Here is an 8,831-nt window from a genome sequence, read left to right on the forward strand (position 1 = left end):
TTACCCACATTATTTTTAGAAGAGAACATTAATACAAACATTCATTAAGAGGAAAATTGGTCTATGTACAACAGAAATAAAAAAAAGGAGTTTATAAATAAGACACGCAATGCTAATTGTTCCTCTAGTAGTAGAAGAAAATATTTAATTGACTTTGTTAACCCCCAACTATAATGGACCAAAGTAAATATAAAAACTGACCTTCCCACGGTGTATAAAAAGCCTCTTTTGAATTTCTTTTAACATTTGTCTTTATATATGCAACAATGTTCTTACGGAAGCATAAATTGTCGTCCCGCTGACTTACGGAAGCATAAATTGTCGTCCCGCAGATATGGATCCATCAACGTTTCGGGACGATAATTTTGGTCGGGACGACAATGTCCTCCAGGATGCTTGACATGTGATCTCAAGTTATTGAAAACAAAATGATGTGTTTGTCTAACCTTAACACTTTTAATTGATTCTATTAACCACATTATTCATAAACGAGAACATTAATATAAACATTCGTTAAGAAGACAATTGGTCTATGTACAACAGAAATAAAAAGGATTTAATAAATAAGACATGCGATGTTAATGTCCCTTTAGTAGTAGAGGAAAATATTTAATTGACTTTGTTACCCCCCAATTATAATGGACCAAAGTAAATATAAAAACTGACCTTCCCACGGTGTATAAAAAGCCTCTTCTTAATTTCTTTTAAAATTTGTCTTTATATATGCAACAATGTTCTCACGGAAGCAAAAATTGTCGTCCCGCAGATATGGATCGATCAACGTTTCGGGACGACAATTTTGGTCGGGACGACAATGTCCTCCAGGATGCTTGACATGTGATCTGAAGTAACACTTTTAATTGACTCTATTACCCACATTATTTTTAGAAGAGAACATTAATACAAACATTCATTAAGAGGAAAATTGGTCTATGTACAACAGAAATAAAAAAAAGGAGTTTATAAATAAGACACGCAATGCTAATTGTTCCTCTAGTAGTAGAAGAAAATATTTAATTGACTTTGTTAACCCCCAACTATAATGGACCAAAGTAAATATAAAAACTGACCTTCCCACAGTGTATAAAATGTGTCTTAATTTCTTTTCAAAATTTGTCTTTACATATGTGACAATGTTCGTTTCGGGACGACATTTTTGGCCGGGGCGACAATGTCCTCCCGGATGCTTGACATGTGATCTGAAGTTACACTTTTAATTGGCTCTATTACCCACATTTTTTTTAGAAGAGAACATTAATACCCCCCCCCCCCCCTCAATTATAATGGACCAAAGTAAATATAAAAACTGACCTTCCCACGGTGTATAAAAAGCCTCTTCTTAATTTCTTTTAAAAATTGTCTTTATATATGCAACAATGTTCTCACGGAAGCAAAAAATTGTCGTCCCGCAGATATGGATCGATCAATGTTTCGGGACGACAAGTTTGGCCGGGACGACAATGTCTTCCCGGATGCTTGACATTTGATCTGAAGTAACACTTTTAATTGACTCTATTACCCACATTATTTAAAAACGAGAATATTAATACAAACATTCGTTAAGATGACAATTGGTCTATGTACAACAGAAATAAAAAGGAGTTTATAAATAAGACACGCGATGTTAATGTCCCTTTAGTAGTAGGAGAAAATATTTAATTGACTTTGTTACCCCCTAATTATAATGGACCAAAGTAAATATAAAAACTGACCTTCCCACGGTGTATATAAAGCCTCTTCTTAATTTCTTTTAAAATTTGTCTTTATTATTTGAACACTAGGTGAAAATAATATGTAAAATATGTTCAATGGACAAAAACCTAAACAATCAGGTTGGTTAATTTTCGGTTCATCCGTGACCAACATCCTCCCAATACACACACCAAGCCTACTTGTGTTACTGATTACCATCCTCCTTCCTTTTTTTCTAAAACGCACCTTCCTCCTTTATCTTATCACAGTGCATCTTTCTTCCGCATCTCGCCACACACCTTCCTTCTGCCTCCTTGAACAATATACACACACACATACCTTCCTCCTTCCTTTTGTTATCGAATACCTTCCTCCTTCCTTCGCCTTAAGTACATATTCCTCCTTCCATTTTCTAAAACACACCTTTCACGTTCTTTTTTCTTTAAAATCGCACATTCCTCTTTCCTTTTTTCCCTTCTTATTACCGCATAACTTCCTCCTGTCTTTTGTAATATTACATCTTCTTCCTTTCGCTTCACTCTGTAGACCTTCCTCCTTCCTCTTTGTACTACACACCTTCTGTCTCCTTCCGTTAATTTACGCAAAAAAGGAAGGAGGAAGAATGTAAAATGTTATACGTATAGGGATGAAACTCGATCATTTAAAACGAAAGAAAGAAAGAGAAAGGTCAATCATTACAAAGTCATATTGATAACAGGTCAGTAAATGTATACCTCTCTTACTATAATCATTGCTTAATGAACATTTCAATAACGTATTGTTTGAATTAATGTTTTATTTACTTGAGAAAACTCGAATAATTTGCAATAAGAGATGATTTTATTCGGATGTATACATTTTTGCATCCTTCGTATAATCAACATAAGAAATGTACATTAAGCACATGCGGAATACCTATGCATATTCTTGTAAAAGTCAGAATTTCTACTATAATATTTTTCTGTCGAAAAACTTATAAGGGGTTTTAAATCTATCAAATTGGTCTCTGGCATAATTTGATGAGTTTATGTAATGCAATTAATAGATCTGATATCCGTCAACTTACTGTTTGTCGATATTTTTCAATTCAATCTCTCTAGGTGGTGTTGGACTCTAAAATAAAAATGATAGAATTTGTTCATACTTTGCCAAAACGTAGTATCTTTTGATATATGTTGAAATATATAATACAAATGAAAGGTCACTGCGCATTTTCTCAAGCTACAGGACGAGAAAAAATGACACGTTTTGTAAGGATTTTACAGGAAACAAACACCATTTTGTGGTTAGAAACTAAACAAAATGACAGAATTGTTAAATATCCAAGAAAAATATAGCTTTCAGACAATGCTTTGAGAATTTCAAAAGAAAAGATAGGGTCACCGTGAGTTTTTCCCTAGAATCCTTCAGAAAATGCAGTATTTCAGAGTTACCTCCCCTTAAAATGGCAATTAAAAATAAAATAAAAAATAAACTAAAGTAATCAATTTTGGCAAAATATATCAATATTTATAAGTAATATTATTATAAATTGCTTCTTTAAAATGAAAATTCATATTAAATATCTGCATTCCTGCATCAAATGTTGCTAACTTAATAGAAAATATGTACCTTTGTTCACTGTTTTTTACAATTCAAGAAAGAGGATGACACCCTTACCCACATAAACGACTAAGGCAGTTTTTACATGACCGCAAAAAAATGTTTGCATCGTATAATGCAATAATGTCCTCTGTGTTATCGTCCGAAGACGTTTTTAGTGTTTGGACAATAAGTTTAGATTGAGTAAATTGATCTATAAAAAGATTTACCATAAGGTTTAGTACCATTAAAGGAAAGTTGGAATTGATTTTGAGGGTTATGGTCCAAATAGTCTAGGAAATGGGGGGGACGGGCAAAACGGGGGCCAAAAAAAGGGCACTTTCCAAACACTTCGTAATAAATTTGAATTCAGATCAGTTTTGGAATTAAGGAAAGGGGGAAGTGAAAACATTATATGGGGGGGGGGGGGGGATGGAGGGGTCAATTCTTCATTTTAGATTTCAGAAATAAGAATAAAATGTCTTCGAATATTTTTGTGAGGGAATTAATATTCAACAGCATAGTGAATTGCTTAAAGGCATATGTTTTCGAAGTTCATTAGACAACATTCATTCTGTGTCAGAAATCTATGCTGTGTCAACTATTTAATCACAATTCAAATTAACAGCTTACTCAAGCTTGAATGTTGTGTCAATACTTGCCCAAGCCGTTCAGGGTTCGACCTCTGCGGTCGTAAAAAGCTGCGCCAGGCGGAGTATCTTGTTATACCCTGTACTTATACATTTCACGCATGCAAAATCCCTACAAATATTCAAGACTTAGCAGCACTAACCCCATCAAAAACTTGGGGCGATCGCAGGTGCTCAGAAAGAGTAGGCAGATTATGCTTCACATGTGGCACCCGTCGTTTTGTTCATGTTTATACACATCCGATCAATAGTCTTATTCGGTAGTCACATTCATATAAGGGAAGGGAATGTAGTTACGACGTAAGAACATACCCGATATCATGTTAAGAAATACAAACACGGAAATAGGTAACTAATAGATGAATGTATAAGGTCAAGAAAAGCTGAAAAGCCCCAGATGGGTAAACCCTCGTTAGTCTTTATCATAGGTCCAAACGTATGTCTGAACAGTCCATGCCTACCCCCTCTATAACAACGGCAATAAAAAATTATCTACGGCTTGACTTATTTGCACACTAGGTGAATATGTTATGTAAGTCTTATGTTCAATGGACAAAAACCCAGACGACCAGGTCGGTTAAATTTCGGTTCATCCGTGACCAACATCCCCCCTCCACACACACACACACATCAAGACCGCATTTGTTACTGATTACCATTCTCCTTCATTTTTTTAATACGCACCTTCCTTCATTATCTTATCACAACACATCGTCCTTCTTCCGAATCTCGCCAGACACCTTCCTCCTTCCTCTTTGAACAATACTCACACACACATACCCTCCTTCCTTTTGTTATCGAATACCTTCCTTCTTCCTTTCTCCTTAATTACATGTTCCTCCTTCCGGTTTCTAAAACACACTTTCTTGTTCCTTTTTCTTTTAAATCACACCTTCTTTCCTTCTCCCTCACTTATTACAGCATACCTTCCTCTTATTTTTTGTAACAACACATCTTCTTCCTTTCGCTTCTCTCTGCATACCTTCCGCCTTCCTATTTGTACTACACACCTTTATTCTTCATCCTTCCTTTCATTCACGCCAAAAAGGAAGGAGGAAGAATGTAAAATGTCAAAAGAGTGGATTGATGAAACTCGATCAATAAAAACGATAGAAAGAAAGAAAAAATTATCAATCATTACAAAGTCATATTGATAACAGGTCAGTAAATGTATACCTCTTTTACTTCTACCATTGCTTAATGAAATTTTTTTGGGGGGGGATTAGGGGTAAAAAGAGATTTGCTGGTCAATGGACAATTACTGTAAGACAATTAAAAAAGTGAAAGGGTGGTTATTCAAAACCATTCAACATACACTGTTGGGTATGTTCGGAATTACCTCCCCAACACTATTTGTAAATTACATGAGAAATGTCAGATTTTTGGAGCACATTTAAAAAAATAATGATGTTGTAGCAGTTTCCAATTTTCTTTCTCCAAATTTTCAAATTCCAAATTTTAGAAAAGTTTGAAGAAAAAAACTCTTTAATTGCATAATATTGCACTATAGATTTGTAAAATTTTGACATTTGTTTATTGTCATTAACCCATCTTTTGTCAAAAATTTGATCACAATCCCAATTCAATGCAGTATTTCGCTCGAATGGTGTGTCCATACTTGCCCCAACGGTTCAGGACATAAAGATTTGCCCTTCGGAGCGACTGCTGCGCCTGTCCCAAGTCAGCAGCCTTTGGCCTTTGTTAGTCTTGTATTATATTAATTTGAGTTTCTTGTGTACAATTTGGAAATAAGTATGGCGTGCATTATCACTGAACAAGTATATATTTGTTTATGGGCCAACTGAAGGACGCATCCGGGTGCGGGAGTTTTTCGCTGCATTAAAGACCTGTTAGTGACCTTCTGCTGTTGTTTTTTCTATAGTCGGGTTGTTGTCTCTTTGACATATTCCACATTACTATTCTCAATGTTATCTTACTTCCCATGACGGATTTTAGTTTTATGCTTGGTTTAGGGTTTTGTAATTTTGAGTTGTTATGCAAGTTTTATATCTGACCGACTGCACCTTACTTGCTGTTTTAAGATATTTATTGTGCATGAAAGGAAATTATTTTGTTCATTTATTGATTTCTTTGAAAACAAATTTCGTAAGAACAACTGTATACAATGGCGCAGGTCAAGACTATGTTTTTGTATTATTTTCATGTCTCCTAAAAATGAATAGCAATGACAGATTCAATACATATCAAAACGTTAATGTACACTGGCTGTAAATGATAAGTGAAGGTATAAGGTCCAAAGTAAATAAAGGCCCAGAGGGGTTAGATCTTGGTTAGTCTTAATCATGGTTGAAACTTTTATCTGAACAGTCCATCATGCCTTACCCATATCTAACAAAGTCTATAAATTTTACACACGGCAAGACTTATTTTCGCATTTTTTTCATACTTTAGTTAAGACATATGTTTAAAAGAACCCGGTTGTTAACCCACTTTTGCCTGTTGACACACAAAGTAATTTTCAACAATCTCATGCATACCCCTTTATTTTTTAAAAAGTCTTTAAAAAATACCCCACGAAAATCGATTTTTTAGATTTGAAGATTTTACATATTTACATAGTTTTTATTAGATCCGATATGCACCAACTTCCTGTTAGTCTATATTTGATAATGTAACCATTGTATGTCCAAAGAAAGTTTAACGTAATGGTTTTCTTTGTTCCCTTTAAAAAGAAAGTTTTGTATCTGGTTTGAGGTTTGATGATTTTGAGTGGAGGAAAAAAGTGGAAATTATTTGTCAATATTGTATTGGCTTCTTGAAATGACATTATTGACGTATTGCTTTATAACAGCTTATTCAGTAATGCATGTTGATACCCTGATTTTGTATATTGTTTACACGTGTTCTCAAAATTTCAGCCATTTTTCAGTACTAAACATTTTAGTAATTTTTCCGCACTGAAAGTTCAGTCCTTGATTAGTACTAAAATTGTCAGTCATTATTCTAAAAATATTCCAAGAAATATCAATGAATGCAATTAACAGTCAAAATAGACACACGCTTTATTGCCGTTTAAATCTTGCTGACGACAACTTCAAAATCTACACATTGTGAAGAGAATTACAAACTGAGAACTGTCAACAAATTAAGGAAATTGAAAACTTTAAATAACGAATTACGATTTAAAACAAGGAAGTTCACATTGCATAGTGACAAAGTTGAATATGGTGTTCAAACTAAGGACATTTTTAATTTACTATACTGCCACAACAGAAACATAACATTACAATGTAAAACACACATACACTAACTGTGATATAACAGTGGCCAATTGCATGACTTGGTACAAGGCATTTTGAGATAGAAGTGGTTGGTTGAACCTGGTTTTGTGGCCTGCCAAAAATACCATTACCATTACATGACAGGACTACAATACAAATAAATAGGAGAAAATAAAGGACAGAGAAACAAACGATCAATAGAAAACAAAATCCATTTGGTTAAAAATTTAATACACCAGACGTGCGCCACGTCCACAGAAAACTAACAAGTGGCGTCCAAATGAAAAAAAAATGAAAACCACAACAAGTACATAGCTGAAAAGCACTGAGGACCAAAAGTTCCAAAATTGTCATTCTCTAGATCGCCTTTTCATCCTTTCGGAACAGTCAACATTTATATAATATTTTTATTCAAATCTTGTTTACACATGTTTCAAGATTAAAGACAAAGGCACTTTTTATACTCTGTACTTTGAAATTTTTGTAGAAAATTTCACGCATTTGTAGTAACGAAGAAGAGAAGACATGCTCAGAAGTTAAAAAAGGCATCTAAATAAATCTCGCCAAAGTGCACTACCCCTGCCCCAAACCTTGACCAAAACTCTAACTCTAACACTTATTCTAACCCTGACTCTAGCTCTAACCCATGACTAAACCCTACGCCTGATCTTAACCATAACCCAAACCCTCACTCAAGCATAAACACTTACCCAAAACCGAACTCTAACCCATACTCTAACACTAACCTAAATAAAACCCCGACCCTATTGAAAACCCTGACCAGAACAAAAAAAAACAAAGATGTTAAAACTGATCATTTGGAGGCCTTGCTATATATTTGAAAGGGTTAGTCTAGGATGATAACCGAATTGACATTCGTATTAAGTTTTTTTCACGAACTTCTCACAAACCTGAATTTTGGAGGGTTTCTTGGTGAAGTGATGGGTTTAAACTTTTCACAGTCGATCTTATCAAAAACCTTACAGGATCCTATCCTTCGATTGGCTTGACATTACAAAAACGGTCTCATTAGGTACATTATTTTTCAATGATGAAGCTTATAGTGAAGACTAGAAGTCTTTTTCTATTATAGTTTCGAAGTTTTGGGTTAATGTATTGGTTTTGCTAAAGTCTTTTCAAAGTCATTATTAGGCTTTACTCTGACACAAACGCTTCTTGAGAGAAGTCGTAAAGTGCGGCCTTACACTTCATTGAAACCAATTAATATCCATTATTTAGATCGCTATTCAGCTTTTTTGGAACTTTTCATTTCAAGAAATTATCTCTATTTGACTACACCTGTTAAAACATTGCAGTGTAAGGGATTTGTCATACCGAAAAAAAGGAAACGTTTTTGGAAATTTCACGCTGAAAGTAGTCAAAGAAATGGTCCGCATGCCCAAAAGTGACAAAATGCAACTCACTTACCCTCGCAAAAGTCCCCTACCATATCCAAAACACTGGTCCTTACACTAACTAAAACTCAAATTTTAACACTTCACTGTTGTTGTAGCTTCAGGGTTGAAATATATATAGTTTATTACAGTTAAATGTTCAGAAAATCAAAAAAAGACGATCTAGAGGACGTGGCATTATTGGTATTACGAAAATGTACAGCAATACTTTCGGACCTCACTGAATAAACCCATGTATGAGAGTCAAGCTT

Source organism: Mytilus trossulus, unplaced genomic scaffold (genome assembly GCF_036588685.1).
Source record: "Mytilus trossulus isolate FHL-02 unplaced genomic scaffold, PNRI_Mtr1.1.1.hap1 h1tg000391l__unscaffolded, whole genome shotgun sequence".
In the NCBI taxonomy this organism is placed as follows: Eukaryota; Metazoa; Mollusca; class Bivalvia; order Mytilida; family Mytilidae; genus Mytilus; species Mytilus trossulus.